The 24,603-nt window shown below is 37.0% G+C and overlaps 1 protein-coding gene and 1 long non-coding RNA gene across 3 annotated transcripts in view; one reads left to right on the top strand and one right to left on the bottom strand.

The window, feature by feature from the left end:
* LOC136246426 (probable serine/threonine-protein kinase DDB_G0271682) overlaps positions 1 to 24,603 on the bottom strand; it is a 313,867-nt gene that overhangs the window by 199,002 nt on the left and 90,262 nt on the right. The window lies entirely within an intron of this gene.
* On the top strand, positions 2,595 to 12,080 carry LOC136246393 (uncharacterized). Of its 2 annotated transcripts, XR_010696382.1 has the most exons (4): positions 2,603 to 2,704; positions 4,621 to 4,668; positions 4,771 to 4,955; positions 11,433 to 12,080. It is a non-coding gene; the product is annotated as an uncharacterized lncRNA (long non-coding RNA). The 2 variants fall into 2 exon arrangements; XR_010696381.1 differs by having other exon boundaries at positions 2,595 to 2,704; positions 4,621 to 4,955.

Below are 24,603 nucleotides of genomic sequence, written 5' to 3'. Positions count from 1 at the left end.
TGAAAACAATGAATTGGCAATAGAAGCACAAAACGTTATATTCTTTACCTGAAAACATAGTCTACAAACAGTACAGCTACTTAATCACGTCACTTTCTCTGTTTTATAGCTGTTTATAGGCATTCCAGTATCCGAGATTTTTTAATAAAAAAATTCTCCGTATATTTCCTAATAGAACTCTGGCACAAAATGACAACTCGTGTTTAACTTGGGATTGCTCCGTTGTCCGAGCTCCAATGAGGATTAAAATCGCTGTGGGGTTTGTCCACACGCCTATCATCATGAAATCTTAGTTTTATCGTGCGAGTTACATATAAGTAAGTTTTGTGTTGTTTTGTAATCTTTTCAAGCCATGCAATGTATGAAGAATACTTTAAAACTTTAAAAAACGTACTGTTGGGTAGAAGGTAGTCATTGGTGCTTACTTTAAAGTGCGTAGTTACTTTGCTCGGGTTAGCGATTTTCAGCTCCAGAGCAATTTTCTGATGGCTGTGTCATCAGCTCAAAAGTTTAAACCTCTTCAAAGTCGGCATAACAATGCCATATTCGAAACCACAACTCCACCTTAATTGTTGCATCATTGTGGCACCTCCACTTTAGTTGTTTACCTTTATAATTATGTTGTTAACTTGATGTTTTTACTTACTTGAGATAGCCACTTGCCTATGGGTATACGCCATTGTATTGAGAAGTGTGCAGTAGGTGAAACATATTTACTCACCACAAAGCATACAAAGATTGCTGAGATCCGATAAGACCTGAAGTTACTCTCATTACATGTACAAACTTGCAGCTAGAAGCAACTGCAGTTTCAAGATAGTCCAGATTGCTAAGTGGCTTCCTGATTCAATTGTGCCATTTTTCCCTTTAAAATGTATGGGAAGTCCTGGAGAAAAAATGCACCTTTTTTCACTTTTTAAGCACTGTGCATGCCAAAGTAGCTAATTCCAACCCAACAAACTAAATATTTCTGAGATCGGCAATCAATACTCTATCTATTGAGATTATAAAAAGCCCATTTTCCAAAATTTAAAAATCGGGCTGGAATGCCTACTGTTTACACTATAACTGTTTTAATAAAAATGAATAACGTTATGGGCTGAATCCCCCTCCCCCTTAACGTCATTATGACATTAGCATACCAAAATCAGTTTGGAGATGCCCCCTTAGTTCTGCCGTTTAGTGGTGAAATGGCAACATAAACTGTGAAGTAAGCATTTTTGTAGTACTACAGTTTGGAGTTTACAAGCACTTTTATAGACGTTCTAGGCTTACTTTCTGATGTATTTCTAGTAATTCATATATATACAAATGAGAATGGCTTTAAAAGCTATTTTCCTGTACTGTTGTAGTGAAGTATTCAATTTTTGAAGCACATGCAAGTATTTCAATTTAGCTACAACTACACATTAATTTTTACAATGATCATTATTTCCACTCTACAAATCATAGGAGAGGTCAAAGAAAGCTTAGGCTTAGTGGTAAAAGCACTTTCAGCCTAAGCCCAAGAGTTTGCCAGTGTCTATCCCACTGAGAGGTGTGTCAATGCACTGAAGGTGTTTATGCTGCTGTCTATGTCTTCCTTCACTGATACTGGAGAATATTGACAGCATATAACCATCAACCTATTATTACGTTGGAACAGGTGCTCTTACCACTCTTATATCAAGCATAATGCTGCACAATGAGTGGATTTTCCAAAATTATAATCAGCATAAAAATGAATGTCATGGAAAAAGATCATAATTACCACACCCAGTTTTATTTGACAATACTTGCAAGTGAAGATCGAGATATTGTATAATATAGCAGTATGCTACTCTAATGAAACAGTCATCAACTCTAATAAAACAGTCACTTTTACATTTCCTTTAACACTGCAAGTAGTAGCTAACAACACAGTAAAATCATCTAAATAGGCTCACTGGGCTTCTAAAATATGAAACTTTTCTTGGGAGCAAGTCTCTAGACCCCCACATTTATAGTATGCTTTAAATTCCATTGTGTATTCACTAAGTGTCAAAGTTGGCCCCCTCACCTGCTTTACCATCCCTGAGGTGATAAAAACCACTTTGAAACTCATGTGCTGTTCTGAAGTATGATGGAACTAGCCATACTGATCATTACAATAACATAACATGATATGTGACCAGATTTTCATTACCAAAAATTGATGGTCATCGTTAAAAAAATTTTTAACGCGCATTACTATTGAGGAAAAATACTGATAACGCGAAAAAGCAGCCTGCTTTGCAGAAGCTGGTCAGTTTAAAAACTTCGTATAGGTACAATATGTTTTGTTGCACTATTTTGAGCTTTACTAAGTCTAAGTCAAGACGATTAGAAGCTGTTTACACTTGGTTTTCGAAATTAGAAAAAACGCCAATGGTTTATACATAGGCATTAACACGCACAAGCAACATTGTAACTAAAATGTTAGTTATAGGTGTAACTATGGTATAAATATCACAAACAGTATATATTCATACTTTGAGACTTCTGTGTCCAAGTTTTCGGTTGGTTTTTAATCGTTAAAGAACTGAACGCAACTTTTGAACACGCGCTAACCGAGACAAAAAGATAAAATATTCGAAAGTCTGTCAAAAATAAACACGAATATCGGCAATTGCTACATAAATTATTCGTGACCACCAGTTCAGTATGGATACAATTGTTTGACAAGGACGAAGAGAAGGAAAGGGAGGTTTGTTATACTTATACATGTAGACTAGTTTACGGTCACACTTGCCATTTTTACTTAGCTTGAAGCACGTCACACTGCGTGTTTGCTTAGTCTCGTGCTTAGACCAGTCACAGTCTTTTCCCCTTGGGAAGGATAAAAACTTTTCCCTATCCAAATAAAAAGGGGGGAAAGCGGTCTGGGCACGAGACTACCATGACTTTTATAGGGACCGTTTTTGCACCAACGTTAATCTATAATGCTAGTCACGGCAGTGGGTGTACCTTGGGGTCACAGTGTACATCGCCTTTGTACTCCCTCTTACAGGGTTTAAGTGGCGAAGCTATAGACGGGTTTTCTTTAGGGGTTGTGCCTTGTGAAACTCGAGCAAACTAGTAGTTTCCGTTTTACGTATGACTACAGTGTTTGTCAAGAAGTTAACAAAAAACCCATTTTAAACAAACATTTTTGATTCTGCAAAGGCACAAGGTGAGTTACAATCATCCAGTCTGTTATTCTTAGTAGCAAAGTCTTACAAAGAATGTTTTCAGCGAGTTTATCGCTTTCCAAAAACCCGAGAGATTGAAGGAAAATTACCTCCTTGTTCGGCCTTAACCTTACACAGTGGATATGTTATATCTCGAACCTTGCTAAAATTAACCGAAATGTTCATTTTCTCCATTAGCCGTAATACATTTTTTTACTTAGCGAGCTCAGAAAGTATGTGGAAAATTTATGGTAAAACGGACACGCCTTAAAGAGGCAACTCATCTGTATACAACCTTATATGGTAGGCATTTCAATATCCGAGACATTTAAGTAAAATTTCTCCCTGGCTCTGTCACCAAGCTCTTATAATACTTGGTATTGGGTTTTGTCCACATGCTGGCCAGGTTATTGTGGAATCTTAGTTTCATCGTGTGCATTACTTAAGTAATTTTTCAAAGATTTGTAGTTTATTCAGGATACTATGAACAATGTATTATTGTCAGGCAGAAGGCATTCACCAATGGTTACTTTTAGGTGTGTAGTTTCATTGCTGGGGTTAGCGATTTTAAGCTACACAACAATTGTTTTCTTATGTCTAAGGGTGGCAGCAAAATAATAGGCTTTCATATTGTTCTTCGTCTGTAGCTGTGCAATGGGCTGAATATAGTAGAAAATGAAGCATAAAAGTACTTCGCTTATCGTAATAATTGATAGTTGGGGCACACGCCCAGATGTATTGTCTGTCCTTTTCCCTTAATGCAGTATGCATGGGTTCACCACCCATACACGTGAACTGATCTCTCATTAAAGCCTTTCTCCAGACCAAGCAGTCCCATCCTATGATCTTTTGTTCCGCTGATGAGAGTATCAAATATATTAAATCGAATCAGAAATCCTAGTATCGCCCAGCCCTAACTACAACAGGTGCTAAGAGCTAATATGATGTATGGCAGAACTTTCTTGCAAAGTATTGAAACGACGTTGGCTCTAAACCTACTGGAATAGAAGTCAACACAACTTTTTTTTTGCTAACAGTGCTTTGATCAAGTGTAAAAGTGCTATCTAAAGAGGTTCAAATAGCAGTTACTTTCCATTTACAATGAAATCTTACTAATTCATCGTGTGAGCTACCTGTATCAGTATTAACCCTTTTGGCATTGAGTATCGATACTCACTGTATCGCATTGGTGATATCAATACTTTTGGTATCGTATTGCCAGTAGTCCCCACTTGGATAATTTGAAAAGTAGTATTTTCAGTGTTCTCGGTATGTCTGTAGATGGGGCCCTATAAATTTAGGTAAAACCAATTTTCTTCTTGGCCCCATGTAGCTCGATTTTATTTATTTTGTCTGTATTTTGCAAATGATTGTATTTCTAAAATTTAATGACATTTTATAAAAGTCATTACGAATGTTCAAAGTATAATGGGTCTTGTATCCAATTGTGCAGGTAATAGCTCCTCACTTGTGATTGATATTGTCATCTTCAACAATGAGTGTAAGCGTTATCTGTAATACATCACAACATCTCTACTGTTCTTTCATTGTACTTAACTTATCTTGGAAGACTATCAATAATCGACCCTCTCTGTTTGCATAGTTCACTGTATCTCATTGTCATTGCTGATAGAAGTGGAAACAAATTTTTGTGGTTATCATGTGCAAAACTTGATACATTTTGCCCAAATTTGGACATTCTATGGCAAAGATAGCGTCACGAATGGTGACAGAAAAATGGATGACGCCGACTGATAAAGATTTCTTTAACAGTTAGAACTGTTCATGGTGAGTTTTTATGCTAAGTTTCAGATGCCTAGGAACTTATGTGTTGGAAGTCAGAGCACCATAAGGCCACCCCAAGAAAATTCATTGTTTCCCATTTCCCGCCTACATGCAGATCTCTTCCCTCGTGGTCATTCATTAGTGCTGCCAACTAAACATTTTATTCATTATTTATTCTGTGATTGCATAGCAGTAACTAGTTTAGCATTCAGAAAGCCCATTTAGCTAGTAGTTTAAACATTTCTACTGTGTTCTTACCTGTAAGTTAGTTATGAATTTCAAAAATAAGTGGAAATATCTAATGGACAATGGACCACCCGCCCGCATGTATTTCTGAGGTCAATGAGAAACAAGGAACTTTCTTGGAGTGGCCTAAATACACCCACTCTAAACAAAAGCCACCACAAAAATAACTTGTGTAATACGCGTTTATGGCAATGTATTGGCGTTTGAGTAATAAAGGGTAATAATCTCTGGTTGAGTCTCAGTGGTATTGGTTTTTAAATATTTCAGGACCAATGCAATGGTGCAACATGGTCTTGCTATAGTAGTACGTAGTGCATTTGTATTGCACGTTTGATCACATAATGCGTACCTACTGTAAGAGGAATATTTAAAGTGGAGCATCTATTCACCAAATTTTACCAATTTTTCAATGATGGGTTTTCACCTTTTTAATACCACCAATTTTTTGTTATTATACTATAAGGTATAAGCTTTCCAGTACCGTTCATCCTATACCGCAAATCAGGAAAATTTCATGATCAACGTTGTTGGCTGTATCAACAAAAATTAAGACAACAAACTATTTTTAACTTAATAAATTAGCTATTAAACCTAAGCCTATAATTAGGTACCCCATCTTTTTTGTCAATTATGACAGGACGAAAATATTTAGCGTAGAATTTTTAATGACAAACATTTCCTGATTTACGGTAGAATATTTGATATCCCTACACAGTGGTTGTCCACATAATTTTTCGATGCAGTAACTATACAACTGCACACTGTTAAAAGTGGGGAGTAACAGCAACTATGGATAGTAAATTATTTTACTCTGAAAGGGGAGTTCAGATCACTAGGAGAGTAACAGTAGCCCAAATGGTAAAGAGAACTCCCAAGTAAGCAAGGCACTAAATTGAAGAGTTCCCGTTACCAGCTAGCTAGTAAGTTGAACTACTGTGCTGATCTAAAGTAGCTAGCTAGCCACATTGTGCCACACTGTCACACTGTGATTTTGTTATTAGCTATTATCTACCTTACCAGTTGGGAACTGGAGGGTGAACACAGAAGGCAAAGCCTATTCGAGGTGTGCTCTTAACCTCTGTATAGTTACTGAGCTTGTTGCTTTTCATGTTCATACCTTATACCATTTTCACATGGACACTCAAAAGTGAGTTCAACCCAGGTAGCTATAGAGTAATCCATATAGTCTACTCACTACTTTCTGTTCACAAGAGAAATCATCAGGTGATTGCATTCACTAAGTGATAATTGTCTTCTAAACACTTTATGTATTCACCTAAAACCACAACCTATTTTTGAAGCCATAAACTGAGTTAACCCGAGTTCAACCCTACTCCTTTGTAGGGTTGAACTTGGTTATGACTTCAGGGTTCAACCCCAGTCCAACTTGCAGCTGGTTATGGTGGTCATATGAATGCGTTAACCTGGTAGGTTTAAAGTGTGCATATGAAAAGGGTGATGGTAACTTTGTAGCTCTACCAGAGAATGTAGGAGGGATGGTGGCTCTGTTAGGCAACATTTTCACAATTGCATAAGTGTCCATTTGGATATGATGCATGCATGTGTATACATGAATATTGGAAAAGTTTAATAAAATTTGACACAGTAAATCTAACTAATGAAGGTCACTAGTTAGTTTTTATTCTGGCAAACTTTTACTAATGTCTGCCACAATACTCACTATTTTTTCACTTCTATGTAGTGAGGGTCACTACAAAAGAGTAGTGAACATCACTAAGTGGTGAATGTCACTACACAAAAATAGTTAGTGTTGTGGCAGAAATTAGTAGTGGCCTTCACTAGTTTGTTTTACTGTGAATGGTTGTATGGTGGTTGTATGGTGAATGATGAAATACCTAAAATATATTCACCTATTCATAAGATTACCAATAATTTGAGGTGGCATATCTGTCACATTCACACCTAACTTAGGTCACTTTTTATAGCATGATCAACAAAAACCACTTTGTCCGCCACATTAATGAATGCAGAGCACTTGGCTGGCTATACAAGTGAAGTCACAGCCAACAGAAGTCTATCAATATCAAGATGTCACCTGTTACAAATGAATATTTTGCCCTCTATTCTGTTGTACACAGGATTAAGACTTCAACCCTCCACATAGAATAATGATTGCTGTTGTATTGCAACACTGCGTATAGTTCAAAATATCACCTCATACAGATTTTGTCTTCTATGTTTGCCCTCCAGTGTCTAACTGGACAATCATTACAGACATAAAAGAGACATAACTATAGCTAATCAAACATGCAGTCACAGTTAATGAAATCATTGTTTTCAGTCACAGTAGTCTAGCGTTCAAAGTCAATGAAATCATTACCATCATTCTCCTCTTCATTACACCTCCTCAACCAAGTGTAACATGTATCAATAAGTGTACATAAATTAATAGTTAGTATCAACATAAGTATTCCACAAAGAATGATCAACAGTAGTAGTTCTGCAGTATTCCTATATGAACAAACAAAATAAGAGCAGTTTAACTTGACAACTCACATTTGAGCACAGCTAGCTGATGTTCAATTTATTCAATAAGAGTGTGGGGTGATGTTTGCTCTGCTATACTATATGCTTGCAGGCCCAGCCTTTTACATACACTACAAAGTTATTTCAAGAAGACTGCCTACCACCAGCCTACACTCACCACAATCATTGCAAATGAATTGTTAATTGAATTGTTAAAACAGATGGCTTATTCTTGAATAAACCTAGAGTGAAGTGCATGTATACTTTTTGTCCAGAAGTTTCAATGTGATGTTACTATCTATGTATGTGATTACTGACATTTGTATAGGTTGTGCCTTTTATGTTTTCCTGCTCATATGAGCTTCTGAACTGATGGACAGGCATATACAGTAGCAACATGATCATAACAGATTAGCTTTACTTGTGCAATATGGCTAAAAATTGTAAGAGACAAAAGATGTGATCCATGCAACCTGTGAATTACAGATGTGGACTAGAATTTCCACTATACCATTACCATAGGAGATCATTTGATGAATACAATTAAATGTTGCATCAACTTATCACTAGCTAATTAATGTTTCTGGTGTACCATGACTTCACACAGCTGACAAGTGACAAGTCTCATGGGTTGATTAGAATGACAGGTTGTTGAAACAGGCACACAAGTCAACTCATAGATCAGATCTGGAACTATCTTAGAAGGTTTTATAAGGGTGATCCCACAATATCACAGACTTATGAAATTACTTTATAATTTACTTGTCATATCACTATACGTACGTAGCTATACATAACAGTTATATGTATGCAGACCGCTTATAAGCAAGAACAAGTTAGAGTAAAATAACCACACTCTTTCACTCCAATAAACCGTACCATGACCAGTAGGTCCATGTGAGGTTATGGCTACCCAAAACAATAACAGTGTGGTGGACCGACAATTAGCAAATAGCTACATGAGTAAAGACAATCTATACAAACTAACGCCAAATCACTGTCTTTCCGCTGCTATACATGTGACCAGTATTTGCAAACTCAATGTATTGAAGATTGCCTGTACTACCATGTACAGAACTTTTCATTACTCCCTTTTTAAAGATTACAATTTTATAGGTGTTAAGTAATGTTGCATTTAATTATCACCTACCAAAATACTGAAAATGGATCCATATAACTCTGATCTTGATATGAGAAATGCAAGGTAGATTTGGGCTGAATAATAATTATAGTGAACACTATCTATAAAAGCATTTTCTTCTACTTCAACCAACGATCCTGCTGTAGATGCATATAGTACCTGTGTCTAAATGTGACCTGTAATTTGCTCAGTACGGATTTTATAAGGACATCAGGTGTGCAGTTTTACTGTACAGTATGTCTGACTTTGACCGTCGGGTGTGAAGTTTTGTGTCTGACTTTGACCATGTCTTGTGCGGGCCTTACTGTCAGGTGTGCAGTTTTGTGTCTGACTTTGACCATGCCTTGTGCGGGTCTTACTGTCAGGTGTGCAGTTTTGTGTCTGACTTTGACCATGCCTTGTGCGGGTCTTACTGTCAGGTGTGCAGTTTTGTGTCTGACTTTGACCATGCCTTGTGTGGGTCTTACTGTCAGGTGTGAAGTTTTGTGTCTGACTTTGACCATGCCTTGTGCGGGTCTTACTGTCAGGTGTGAAGTTTTGTGTCTGACTTTGACCATGCCTTGTGCGGGTCTTACTGTCAGGTGTGAAATTTTGTGTCTGACTTTGACCATGCCTTGTGCGGGTCTTACTGTCAGGTGTGAAGTTTTGTGTCTGACTTTGACCATGCCTTGTGCGGGTCTTACTGTCAGGTGTGAAGTTTTGTGTCTGACTTTGACCATGCCTTGTGCGGGTCTTACTGTCAGGTGTACAGTTTTGTGTCTGACTTTGACCATGCCTTGTGCGGGTCTTACTGTCAGGTGTGAAGTTTTGTGTCTGACTTTGACCATGCCTTGTGCGGGTCTTACTGTCAGGTGTGAAATTTTGTGTCTGACTTTGACCATGCCTTGTGCGGGTCTTACTGTCAGGTGTGAAGTTTTGTGTCTGACTTTGACCATGCCTTGTGCGGGTCTTACTGTCAGGTGTGAAGTTTTGTGTCTGACTTTGACCATGCCTTGTGCGGGTCTTACTGTCAGGTGTACAGTTTTGTGTCTGACTTTGACCATGCCTTGTGCGGGTCTTACTGTCAGGTGTGAAGTTTTGTGTCTGACTTTGACCATGCCTTGTGCGGGTCTTACTGTCAGGTGTACAGTTTTGTGTCTGACTTTGACCATGCCTTGTGTGGGTCTTATACTCTCAGGTGTGAAGTTTTGTGTCTGAATTTGACCATGCTTGTGTAGGTCTTACTGTCAGGTGTGCAGTTTTGTGTCTGACTTTGACCATGCCTTGTGCATATCTTATTGTCAAGTGTGCAGTCTTGTGTCTGACTTTCACCATGCCTTGTGCAGATCTCACTGTCAGGAGTGCAGCATTGTGTCTGACTTTGACCAGCCTTGTTTTATAAGTAATGAGGTGTGTCTGTGTAAGGCAATAGCTATCTAGTATATTATGAATTGTAAATTTCAAAATAAAGTATAGGGATCCAAAAAGTAATGAAATGAAGAAGCATTGCAGCATAGCTCTGTGAGAAAATCTCTACATTGGCATTGAAGCGTTTCACAGAGCTATGCTGTAATACCATCATTCATCTGTTGTATATGAACTTGGATCCCTACTTCATTTTTAAATTAACAATTTTAATATACTAATTATTTTGTTGACTTCTTTATTATAGCATTTTGCAACTTTCACAGGTTGTGTGCAAACCACAAATTTTACCACAAAACATACACTTGGATAGCTGAGTAACAAGGAATTTAAAAAAATAAACACTGCGAAAGTTTTCCAGCAAATAAGCCCTGGCATTTATCGCATCCGCAAAACGTTTCCACCCTGTGTGATAATTGATATACGGTACACATGTAACTGTTCTATTAGTACTAGGCTGATTGCTTTTTTTTCAAATATTATGAGTGGTACAGTCATCATGCCATTCTAATACATAGATTTTTATGAGGTGTGGTGTTTGCACTCGACTGCCCAAAAGGTACATCCCACTGGTGGGTTTGTTGTTGTGGTGTAGAATGGTATAAATGTGCTTCTTTGTTTGGCCTCTAACCTTGTGACTGTTGTCTGGCAGGCAGGCAACCCAAGTTCTTTATCTGGCAGCCTGTAAGAATCTTGTTTTTAATGCTGTATTTGGAGTTAGACAGACTAATATTATTCCATAAAGATGGCTTTCATCACACGCAGTAATGCACTTATCAATATTATCCCCCACCACCCCCTCCCGGGCAATGGTGGGGATAGGTGAGGATTTGACTTTCTCAAATTTCAAATTCCGCACCTGTGGGGCACAACGAGTCATCAAATTCCCAACAGGTTATTCTTACAGGAAGCGCATAGTTAGTAAATTGAACGGTCAAATCCCCCACTAGTGGGGCAAATTTTAAGGTCAAATAAGATCAAATCCCCCACTATTCCCCCACGTATGCCCAGGAGGGGGTAGTGGGACTTAATTTTGATAGGTGCATAAGATGTATTTGCAAAGGGAGCATTTTTAGTGTTGCATGCCACTTTTGGGGCGATTCCTACTTAAACAGTACTACCTGCCACACTGTTTGATGTAAAACCATAATAAATACATAGTAACTGTTATCTCTTTAGTCATCCATATTTTTAACCCACAGCACATCAACCCTACCTTAACTCCCAGTGATGTTGAGGAAATTTCAAAGTTGGAGAAGGCTGTATTTAGAGAACGTGCAAGACAAAGAATGCAGCAACACTGGTCAGATTCAGAAACTGATTCAGATATGACAACAGTTACTGCTAATCATGATAGTTTCAGTGTAGCTGTAGCTAGTAGTCATCCACAAACAGTAACGCTTCAACCTGACACTGGTGTGAGTGAGGAGCTAAGTTCCGTATTATTACCAATTCTTGGTCCACTACCAAATGATACATCAGTTACCATTAAAGGTTCTGGAATTCAAGATGCATCACAAAAGACGAAAGCTGAAGTGGCTGTAAAACATTATGTTCAAAATGCTGTTGAAGATCGTGAGATGGCTATACTTACAGCACGACGTTTCAGAGAAAAAGCTGAACATCTGGAATTGGAGAATGAAAAACTGAAGTATGAAATGAATGCATCCCTTCATCGTGTAAGAAGCTTTTGGCGCAATAAGGTAGCAGAGGGTGGCACACGTACAGGAAAATGCATACAAAAAGCACTGCATTAAGAACCATATATTAATGTATACCACCATATAACAAGTATATCTAATTTAATAATAATTCTTTTACAAATTTATAATATATGCTATTATACAAAACTTGATGGGAATTGGACATGCTACAAAGACAGTTTCATGATTATAAATGATTTTATGATGTACATATTTGGCTAATATAGGAATCTACACAATGCAATCATTTTTAAAGCCCAGTAAATATTTCATTTAAAAAACTTTCTGGATAACATCCATCCATTGCATGAACATGTTCCATAGCATACGGGATCTTCTATGACATTAGAGTGTAGCATTTTTAATTACTACCTTTGTCAATACTGTTATTAATCTCGTTTATGTGGCTTCCTTCAGATGGCCAGAATGCAGCTATAGCGGTAGATGACAATGAATGCTTATTTGTTGAGTCAAGGATATCTCTGCCAATGTAAATAACTCTTCTAGAGAGGATATATAATGGGGACAGATATTCAGTATTACAATTGGAATTGACTGAGATGCTGGTACAAAATTTATATGAAACTTCATGGAATTGACAATTGAGCTCTATAAGTTTATGTACTTGATGTAATTGCATGTAATTTAAGTTGTGAAACTAAAGTTCCACAGTGGCAGATTCAGAGAGGGATTTCAAGTTCCACTGAACTTCAGCCTAGATGTTTATATAATATGTAATATTTCAAGGAAAGCGAATTGCTAGCCCACTCCCACCTAAACTACTTCTGTCAATGACACACTCAATCTGAAATCACTTTGCATATGTAACATAAAATCTATATGTGCATGTAGTTACAAAAGTTACTAACATTATGGTATAGCTATTGAATCAGTTCAAAGATGCTGTGCGAGGTCTGTGTATAATAATTATTCTTCATATGCAAGTGTCACAAATATGTTACAAACGTTGAATTGGCCACCTCTGGCTCACTACGGACACCAGCTCAATGTGATCACAATGTTTAAGATCATGCACCAATTAATAGATGCACTGACTGATACCATACTCATATACCTAGCCTGCCCCAATCAACTACTGTTTATGAGGTCACTCAATCAGGCTGCTATACAACCAAACACAAGAACAGACTCGTATCTTAACTCATCTTTTCATCAAGTGTAAAGATCTGGAACAATCTACCCAATGACCTCATCACCTGTTCAAGTTTAAAGCATGCAAAGCTAAATGAAAATCAATTAATCACATAATTTTTTGTTGATTCATATATCTGTGCTTGTACATTCTCTTTGTAAGAGATTTTGCACACATAAACAATAATGATGTAGCACTTGGTGAGGGTGTTTGGTGGGATTTGGGGCTCCGTAGGTCTTATAATAGAGTTATAGTTAACTGCAGTGTGACCATTAAAGACATGTATGCCTATAACTACAGGTATAAGATGTGATTGTGGTTACAGTTATCAATAACTGCCATGACAAACTTTGGGAAGTGTATAGATTCCCTATAATGTTGCAGCATAAGCAGGAAATAGATCATTGCTAATAGTTATGCCATTATAGGTACAACTACATAATCATATTCGTGACTGGCTCTGCGAAAACAGATCTTATAGCCTTTCCTTTCCAATTGTGTCAACTTGGCAATCCATAACTTAATTGCTAGGTATCTATTTGAGATTTGGTCTCATTGTAGCTCATGTTTACAACTATTTCTTGATATAGTTTCAAGTACATAGATTATTTATGTCTAAGAGGTATATACGAAAAGACCAAACTTGCAAACTTGGGACTTTGAAAAGGCTATAATACCTGTTTTTACAGAGCCGGTCACATTTATAGAATGAAGTCATTTCTAGTCACTTCATTGCATATTTCACAACAACTGTAAAATTTAATGGTCAAGAATATTTTGTGGCATACAGTAAGTTGTCATGTCTATTTACATAGACATGTGGCTTGATAGAATGTACAGTGACACCAGCTTATATAGCCACATAATTAGGTACATCAAGAGCCCAGTCCAATTGTTCCAAGCCTCCTATCAGCCTGGCTGTATACTTTATTCAGCTGTGTTCACTAATAACATAAAGTGTACAGCATGTGCACCTATAATGTAGGATACAACACTCGTGGATATTTTTTCATGCATTTTAATACATATACCAAATACCACCTACTTACATGATATAAACAATTAATAATATTTGTTGTTTTAATTTTATATTAAAACAGGGAGTCCACTCAATATACAAAATACTTTATGTACTACAACACAAATTTACACACAATAATGTACCAGCAACAAAACAATACACTTAATCAAAATACAAATACTTAAATGATGATGAAGTGGTAGCCCAGCACAACTTTTAAAGGTAAAATGTTCCAAAAACATCTAGCTATGCTAGTATGATGTCAATACTATGGCATTAGCTGCTTATCTGTAATATACTCTAATAGTACTCACGACTGTTCTATTAGAAAGGGACAAATGACCAAAAATACATTACACTTTTTGGTAATGTACAAAATCCCACATCAGGCAAAATCAAACTAACACCTCCAGTGGATAGCTACACTATCATACTAGTAGTTTTGACACTCAGTACCACTCAAACTACTCGTGGCTGGTTTCAACAGACGTCTTTCTGGGGGTTGTGTAGAGCTCGAATGGCAAGAGCGCGGCCGGGTTTTAGGCCTTAATTGTGAAGGACCTGGCTTGGTAAGAATCAGTGATTTACTGGTGGACAGCCAGATAATGTAGGCCAGACGTTTTATCCATAGATGGTGCTACATATCAACAACTAAGAAGCCAGCACCGCCCTGTAATTTCGTCTCTGGACTCCAATCATGGTCTGCCACCATTTCGAGGTCTAACCCTTTCCCACCCCTCCACCCCCTTTGTGAGCACTGTGATATTACTTTGCTCGTCCAACAGGGACCATAGCACATCGATAAAAAGTACTGAAAACAAGTTGGAGTAGTCCATGATATTAAAACAATAAGAAGTATTATATCCCTACTGTGCTCAACATACCATAACGGAAATGCACAGTAGGGATATAACACTTCTTATTGTTTTACAGTGATTTAATATCATGGACTACTCCAACTTGTTTTCAGTACTTTTTATCGATGTGCTATGGTCCCTACTCTAGTTGAAAATTCCAAATTTTTTCGTGTACTTGTGTGGTGGGGACTATTCTACGGAACGGAACGGAACGGAACGGAACAGAACGGAATGATGGACTAAACTGCGGAACGGAATGCTTTCTCAGATTGAAGCTTGCAGCTTACCATTGCTGTACAAATTATCAGTGGCACTTCCAGCAGGTAATCAAACGTACCCCAAGAAAGATAAAACGAATTTAAGGATCGATTGTGGGTTCTTGTTGGTTCTTGTTGGTTGTCATTAGTAACGAAGTACTAATTGTGGGAATAGCTGACTCAGTGATTTCATCTTCGGATATATCAAGTAGGGAACTTAATGCATGACTTTTTTTTACTAGTATGTGAGTTATTTTTACTTACTTGACTTTAGAATGTACAGTCTGAGGCCCAGCCTTTCTAATCGGCATAAATCAGTATGTGTATAGCTACACTACAAAGGAAACAAGTATGGTGACAAGCTGAATCAACTCAGTCTAAGTAGAATCTAAAGGAACTTTGTGCAGTGTGTGAGGAGCAAACATTCAGATACCTCAAGGAGGCTATATTGTGTGAACATCAATGATTCAGTAAGAGAGTAGTGGACTATTGTCAGATATCTCAGCCTGAGTACTGAGTTGAATTCTGGATGGGGTCTATTTTACAGAATGGAGTGCTTTCTGAATCAACTTGCAGCTTGGCTAGCTGCTATCATTGCTGAAATTGCATTTTATCAGTGGAACCTCCAGGAAAATGGAATAGGATAATTATAAAACATTAATTTAGTGATTGTTTAGGTAATCATGACTTTATTCAGTCTAATAAACAGAATATATGGTTGATTGAGTGAGGTATCACTTTCAGAATGTTCAGACGACCAGTGATGAGATGCATGGATTCATCGAATTTTTGTTGTGGTTGGAGACATTAAATATCCAAAAGCAAACTGACTGTATAATATTAATTCACTTTCTTTATATTTTCTCAATTTTGAGCCTGTATACAAATAATTGAATTTTCCTTGTCAATAGAAATCCTAGCATAAGATGGGAGAGAAACTTATCTTTGTTTACCTATACTGTACAACCAAGAGTTCGTAATACTGATTTGTATGGGGGAGAGTGTCTAACTCTCAGTATGGCCTGTACAAACACCCTGTGTAAAGTTCACCTTTCATCAAATCAACACCTTTACTGGGGGGTAGAAAACTGTTGATTAGAGTTGCTGAAGAAGGTAAAGCCTTTGTTCTGAAATAAGGCCGAGGTGTTACTTTAAGCAGGGTGTTTGGTGAATGCATTCAAGTTAGACACTCCCCACCTTATTATGAACTCTTGGTACAACTTCAAAGGAAATGAAGAAAGCATACAGATGAATCAATAAAATCACTACAGTAAGGTGAATTACAGACTAGTGAGATCTTGGTTAATTAATGACAGTGGTTGGAGATTAAGTGTGGTAGCTTGTTGCTCTTGAATATGTTGCAAAGTGGAAGTACAAATCAAAATGGGATATCAATTTCATTATGAAAAATTTGTATACATAAATAATCTAGCATTACTATTTCATTTGTCCTCCACTTAAACATGCTACAACAGTACTAGTGTCAGTAAATTGGCAGTGAGTCTACCTTGAAATCTCAACTCTAGAGTAGATCCAACACAGGACAGCCCGCACTGTAACAAATACATGTGATCCCATTGTAATTTCATGGACCAGCTGGACTGGGAATCACTTGAAAATAGACGAACAAATTTAACCTGTTTTGTTTGAAGTGAAGCATGTGAAATGTTACACTTAAGAAATCCTAGGATTCTTAGGTGGTATGTAATTAATGTAAGTGTTCCATTTCAGGTCTGACTAGATACATTGAAATTACACACACATCCTGGTCCAAATCACGTTTGCCTGGTGGCTACGGGCATGGTTTCACATGCGGCTTATAATAGAGATTTGGCTGATCTTGGAGTTTTGACATTTAGCCTGATTCAAGGCTAGCAGTTAGACACATCCTTGAATTGTGCAACAGATAAAATCAGCTCAGTATTGAATACGGCATTAGTCCACTGCACCAGCTGTTAATATATAAATAACTCCATGCATACACTTCAGTGATGTTTGCAGAATATACCCTCCTTTCGGTCTGCCAAAATATTTGCTCCTCACACACTGCACAAAATTCTTCAAGTTTTAATTCAGCTGGCTCTTTCCTGTTACCAGTATCTTCCTGCTTGCTTTATTTATACACTGACTTATAACTTGAAAGACCGGCCCAGACTGTTTTGTAAAGTCTAAATAAGAAAAACAGCTCGCATAAAGTTACCTTCCGTATGGATGAACATCACTGATACAGCTCATCCCACAATAATACTTCGTTACTAATGACAACCAACAAAAACCCACAATCGATCCGTTAATTCTTTTTATCTTATGTTTAACCACCCACTGGAGATGCCACTGCTAACTTATAAGGGAAGTTTCAGCAATGGTAAGTTGCAAGCTTCAGTTTGAGAAAGCGTTCCGTTCCGTGGTTTAGTCCATCATTCCGTTCCGTTCCGTTCCGTTCCGTTCCGTAGAATAGTCCCCACCTACTTGTGTATTATAACTCCTACAACATGATCTAACATGTGTAGCTATAACCTTACTACATTATGTACAGGATGTATCTAATGGAACTATTGGTTACCTTGAGGTATCATTTCCTGTTTGTATCAAGACACGGTGGTGTGCCGTGCGGCCCAAGAAGCCGGTGCGCCACACCGTGAGTATATTAACAGGAAGAAAGTAAAAGCAATTTTCACACCTTTGTAGTTCCGTGATTTCTTATCCGATTGAAACCAAAGTTGCTGCAGAAGTGCCGGCTAGGTAGGGGAGTCCACATTCCAAATTTGAAGAAATTGCTCCAGCCATTTCCAAGCCCGGATACGAGAGGCCAAAGTTTTTTTATTCTTGTATTTTTTTCTTCTAGTTCTTTTCGCACACTTTGCAAAATCCGCCATAAAACACGAATGCGTGCTCCAATCGGGCTGAAATTTGGCACACGTAAAGGGCTCATTAAGGTGAGTCGCAGTACCACGTTTGGTAGAAATCCGATGAACAGTCACGGAGTTATCACCGATTATTGTCGTAAAATAAGGTCAAAGGTCTGTCACACTCACAGGGTACACCGCTTGAAGGAATGAGCTGAAAATTGCTATGTAGATGGAGTAACTATCGTAGGAGTGCCTTCTTGTGGTTTGTAAGGAATCCTGGTAAAGGCCATCGAGATATGATACAAAACCCAACCTGGGTCACAATTACATGATCGATTTTTATGACTAAAAAAACTATTAGTTTTCACGCCTATACCATGCAGGCAAACCGCTTAGAGCAGTGAGCTGAAAATCGATGTGTAGCTGCAATAATTATCATGGAAAGTCCTTAAAGTAGTACAGAAGAATCGGATTAAAAACCACTGAGTTAAAGCCAACTACGTGTAACAAATGCGAGATAGAGATACTCTAATAGAACAGTCACCCTTATATAGAGCATTCAGCTGCGTTTATAACTTACTCCATTATAGAATTATATTGCATTGCAAGTTATTCTGTAGGGAGTTCAGCTACAAACAGTTAATCGTATAGACAATTTAAGTACAAGCAAGTCACTCTGTAGAGAGTTCAGCTACAAATATGTTGCTATAGAGATTCAGAACATTATAAGTCACACTAAAGAGAGTTCAGCTACAAACAAGTCACTCTGTAGTACAAACAAATCACCATGTAGCTGGAGAGTTCAGCAATCAATCAAAAAATACCACTCTGTAGAGTTCAGCTTTACAAACATGTTATAACTCTATAGAGAAAGTTATAACTGTATGGAGAGATCAGCTAGAAACAATTTGTCATCCAGTAGAGAGATCAGCTACAAGACATCACCTTATAGAGAGTTCAGTTACAAAGAAACCACCATATAGAGAGTTCAGCTGCAAACAAATCACCCTATAGAGAGTTCAACTACAAACAAATCACCCTGCAGATAGTCCAGCTACAAACAAGTCACTCTGTAGAGAGATCAGCTAGAAGAAGTTACCTTGTACAGAGTTCAGCTAAAAAGAAACCATCATATAAAAAGTTCAGCTGCAATCAAATCACCCTGTAGAGAATTCAGCTATGAACAGATCACCCTGTAGAGAGACCAGCTAGAAGAAACCACCATGTAGAGAGTTCAGCCCTCACCCTGTAGAGAGATCAGCTATATACAAGGAAACCATCCTGTAGAGAGTTCAATTGCAAACAGAAAACCCTATTATAGAGAGTTCAGCTAGAAAAAAGTCACCATGTAGAGAGATCAGTTAGAAACAAGTCATCCAGAGATCAGCTAAAAACAAGTCCCCTGTAGAGAGATCAGCTAAAAACAAGTCCCCTGTATCTGTTACACCTTTTCAGCTATAAGTCACTAAGTCCACTAAGTCTAAGTCCTTGAAATTAGGTTAGGTAATCCTAAGGCTGCAGCACATGTTGCTGCAGACCTTCAGTGCTGGTCACTGTAAAGCATTAATACAATACAATACAATAGAGAGATCAGCTACAAAGAAACCATCCTGTAGATAGTTTAGCTCGAGGGGTCGCCAACACCTTGGGACTCCCGAACACTATCTCAGAAATCCAATTAGAAATCCATTAAATATTTAGAAATCTCAAATCCCAATCACGTATTAAATAGGTTACTCTCGTTTTCGTCCGTTTATGAGTTCAATTACTGCCGCCGCTCTATATACACTTGCACATGCTCCGCCACATGGCGAGTCTTCTAAGCCATGCTCGATAGAAATCACTGTTTGATAGAAATCACTTGATAGCACTGGGTAGTCCGAGGAGTAGTCACTTTAAGCCCCTTGAGTCACTTATCGAGCAAGGACAACGATTCCGCCCTCGAATGCTTCAATTGACAGTGCAATTAAGTACACCTGTCTCTTCTGAAGTTCCTCAGATCTCCTGTCAGCGACTCTCTTAGGTGTTTCCTGCACAATAATTAGCAAAAACTTGAGGTTAAAACATCTTCGAAATTAGAATTATAATGTATTTATAAATACTTTGAAATACTTAAATATTAGGACTCCAGTACACAATTTAGGGATTTTGCGTGAGCGTTGGCGACCCCTCGGGCCAAGGTGGAAAAAGATATGAATTCCAAGGTGGCGGCCAAGACTAGGAGGAGGCAACACAAATTCACCTGAATTGTCGTAATTAAAATTTTTGCCATTAACCTACCATCATAGCCATTTCTTGGCTGCCACCTTGGATTTCACATCTTTTTTACCTTGGCCTTTTTGGGGGCCGCACTCTTTTTTACAGCTTGGCTGTTTTGGTTTAGATTGCTATAACCTTACTCCATTAAGTACAGGGTGTATCTAATGAAACTATTGGTTACCTTGAGGTATCATTTCCTGTTTGTATTGCTATAACCTTACTCCATTATGTACAGGATGTATCTAATGAAACTATTGGTTACCTTGAGGTATCATTTCCTGTTTGTATTGCTATAACCTTACTACGTTATGTACAGGGTGTATCTAATGAAACTATTGGTTACCTTGAGGTATCATTTCCTGTTTGTATTGCTATAACCTTACTACATTATGTACAGGATGTATCTAATGAAACTATTGGTTACCTTGAGGTATCATTTCCTGTTTGTATTGCTATAACCTTACTCCATTATGTACAGGGTGTATCTAATAAAACTATTGGTTACCTTGAGGTATCATTTCCTGTTTGTATTGCTATAACCTTGCTCCATTATGTACAGGATGTATCTAATAAAACTATCGGTTACCTTGAGGTATCATTTCCTGTTTGTATTGCTATAACCTTACTCCACATTTCACAAATGGCCCAACTTAACAATGTAACCATTTGATATATGTAAGAGTCTTTACAGCCAACTTTTTTCTCAACTGATATTCCCTAAAATCAGTTGACTATTAGCTTTGAACTGATAGTCAACATTAACCTTTTTGTTTGTGGGAGTCCTTCCTGCCAACTGACCTTTAATTACATCAGCATATTATGAACTGACATAATTGATTTTAATTACTTGGTTACGGGGTAAGACCATGACACGATGTATTTCATTCAAAGTGTATATAGTGCAATACATGATTATAATACATACATAAGAATTAGTCTGGTGTTTAAACAGTTTATGAGTTTATTATGTTGGCATAATTAAAGAATAATGGGTGGTTAATTTTGCTCGGAATAATCAAAAGCTGTTGGGTATATTACAAGAATAATCAACCCACTTGGTTGGAGATATCCTTCAAGTGGTACAGATTTTGATTCAGATTCTAATTTCAGTATATAGCTACATGGTTGTTTACAGTTATGTAGCTCTTTTTGATTGATGCATGTCTTCAATGACAGATCAACATCCTACAAATTACTATCTTCATGTATAACTTACAATAACTGTATTACACTGTTTATTACTTGTACCTCACATTTTCATATGAACATGAGGTATTCATAACATGTGTCCAATAATTTGCTTTTTTTTGTTGTAAAATAATTTTCATATGTTAAATGTAACTTGTATGAAAATTTCCTACACAAATTTTTTTACATAAGATCAAACTAGTTAATCAGCAGTCATTCACAGCAGATCACACAAAAATATTTTTACATGAAAAGTTTTTTGCATGAATTATGATAGCTATCTTATGTTAACTACTCATGAAGTTACCTAAAGAGTCACATTGTGTATGAAATGATATGTACAGATTCATGTGATAATAGCACAGGTGCAAGTTCCCTATCCTGTTTCACATCTATGGATTAATAATAACAAAATTATTGTTGACTTTTAGTCTGGTGTACAGTATAGTTGCACTAGAGATGTATCTGTAGTACAAAGCAGTTGCTGACTTCACACTACATCTTCGATTCACTCGTTGTATTGTCATAATTCATTGGCAGAATCACTCCTCATTGCTGAAATGTTGTCACAAGTCATCATAGTTTACAGTACCTCCTTTCCATAAAATTGTGCAAAACCCAAAAAATTCAGTCCAGTCCACCAACTCCACTCCTGTACCATTCTAATCCGGTGATTAGACACTACCATGGAGATACTACACTAGTGATTATGTACTCTAAAGAGCAACAACATGCAAGCAGCTACTGCAGTCAACATCAGATTTGTTAATAATATTATGGCCAGAGCAAGTAGCGATCAAGATATACATCATGCATGTCCCTTTGAAGGACAAACTGTAGCTATGCAATTAAAAATAGCCAATTAGCAAAGCATTAATTTAAAATTATTATAATTATTTTAAAGCAAATTTTAGGCATATTACAGTAAGTGAAAACTAGAATTTTTGAAAAGAAAAAAGAGCAAACAATAGACTCACACCTAGCTATATATAGCTCCAGTACTAAATTAAAATGGTTCCATCAATTATCCTCATAATTACAGGAATAATAGGCAGGTAAAAGAAGGAGTGTAATATATTCCAGAATTGAAAATAAAACAGGGAATAATATTATAATCATGAATTGTACATACTTGCATTACAATTGGGAAAGTTCTTAATAAAAAGCAAAAACTACACTTCCAAATTTCACAATTTTTGCTAAAAAACTATTATAAATTCTGAAGTAAGATTCCAGATTCCAAACTACCATTCCATGCATGACCACTTCGAAGTATATATACAGGGTAGCTAGCTACACATGATAACTTATGAACTCAACTGCCCACCAGGCCAGATCAAAAAATACAGGTTTATTGCTAGTATATATGGGAGTTGAGACATGCATACATGTGCACTGATCACATCATGCACATGCATACATGTACACTGATCACATCATGCGATCTAGACCAATAATCAATTGTAACACTGCCAAAAAGAAAAAATTACAGTGTGATTTATAAGAATTGTATAATATTACGTAATCAGTATGTTCTACTGTACTTTAATTCAATTTTATGTTAGGATTGTTTTATCATTTCTTATTTCCCATTGTGAAATTCATTAATTTAAGGTTCTGATTATATATATATTGCTAGTTCTTTAACCACCTTTCTGAAAATTATGCTAGCACTATGATAGTATAGTGCACCAAGACATAAACTTCCAAAATTTAGTTACAATTTTTAAAATTCTGTAACTCTGTAATGGAAAGTGCTATCACCATGAACTTTGAAACAGTTACACACAATAATTAGGCACCTAAAATTTGAGCCAATTTTCAGGTTGTTTCAAATTAATTTTTTACGTTTCTAGGTCACAGACCTATCACTTCATAAATCCTGATTTTTCATGAAAAATGCATAAAGTCAGTGATAAGCTAGATTTACCGGTATAGCAATTGATGTGTTCACCTATGGTACTGTGAAAAGCTACAGAACATTTTCTTGATTGCTGCTTTAGAATGAGTTATTATACAAGTGAACAACTGAAAAACTTAAAAACACATGAACTACTGCATACTTGCAGGAATCCAAACTATTTTCACAGAATAGAATAGAATATTATGTGACTGGATTTTGGAAATGATCCAAATCACACATTATAAGTTTTGAGATGCTGTAAATGGCTTTAAAGAATTCAAGCTACGTAGCATAACTCTCCAAGGATAGCAAGCGTGCATATGAAATTTACACTAAAGATGCACCAATCTGTTACCCTTCAGACCACTTCCAATACATGTAGCTGCTCACAGAGTTTCCCACCAAGTAAGATAAAAACTCTGAGCAGTTGGATGAGGGAAGTATTATCACGGGTGCTCACAAAGAGGCAAGGGGTGGTGGGGTGGGCAAAGGCTAGACCTCAAATGGAGGCAGACCATGAATGGAGTCCAGTGATGAGATTACAGGCTGCTGGCTCCTTAGTGGCTGATAATTTATGTAGCAAAATCCACACAAAAACGTCTGGCCAACATTATCAGGCTGTCCACCAGTAAACCACTGATTCTTGCCAAGCCAGGTCCTTCACAAGGCCTAAAATTGCTATTTAAGGTCTACACACCACCCAGAAAAGACATCTGTTGAAACCACCCTCGAGTAGTTTGAGTGGTACTGAGTGTAAAACTGCTAGTACAATAGTGTAGCTATCCACTGAGGTGCTAGTTTGACTTTGCCTGATGTGTGATTTGGATCAGTTTTGTAAAATCTGGTCACATAATATTATTATAATAAATTTACAAAAGTTACAGAGCCATTTTAACATAGCTTATTTGGTTGAGTAAATATTGCTCTATTATATCTTTGCAGGCATGTAGCAATTTTTACTTTAAAATTTTGTAAAATCTATTTAAAATATGTGGTAAATAAGTGAATTGGCCTTACTTTCAATCAGCAGTTCATAAAATGCAACACAAAAAGTGTGTGAGGTAGTAAGAAGTTTCAGTTTTAAAGTTGAAAAAATCTTTTTTTTTAATATTTTGGAAGTTTATGCTTTTGTGCACAGTCTAATACTGCTATAAATGACAATCCCTTATGCAAAAACAATGCA

The sequence above is a fragment of the Dysidea avara genome, chromosome 2 (assembly GCF_963678975.1).
Source record: "Dysidea avara chromosome 2, odDysAvar1.4, whole genome shotgun sequence".
NCBI lineage: Eukaryota > Metazoa > Porifera > Demospongiae > Dictyoceratida > Dysideidae > Dysidea > Dysidea avara.
Note: the sequence above shows the minus strand (reverse complement) of the source record. Positions and strands in the feature narration are given on the sequence as shown.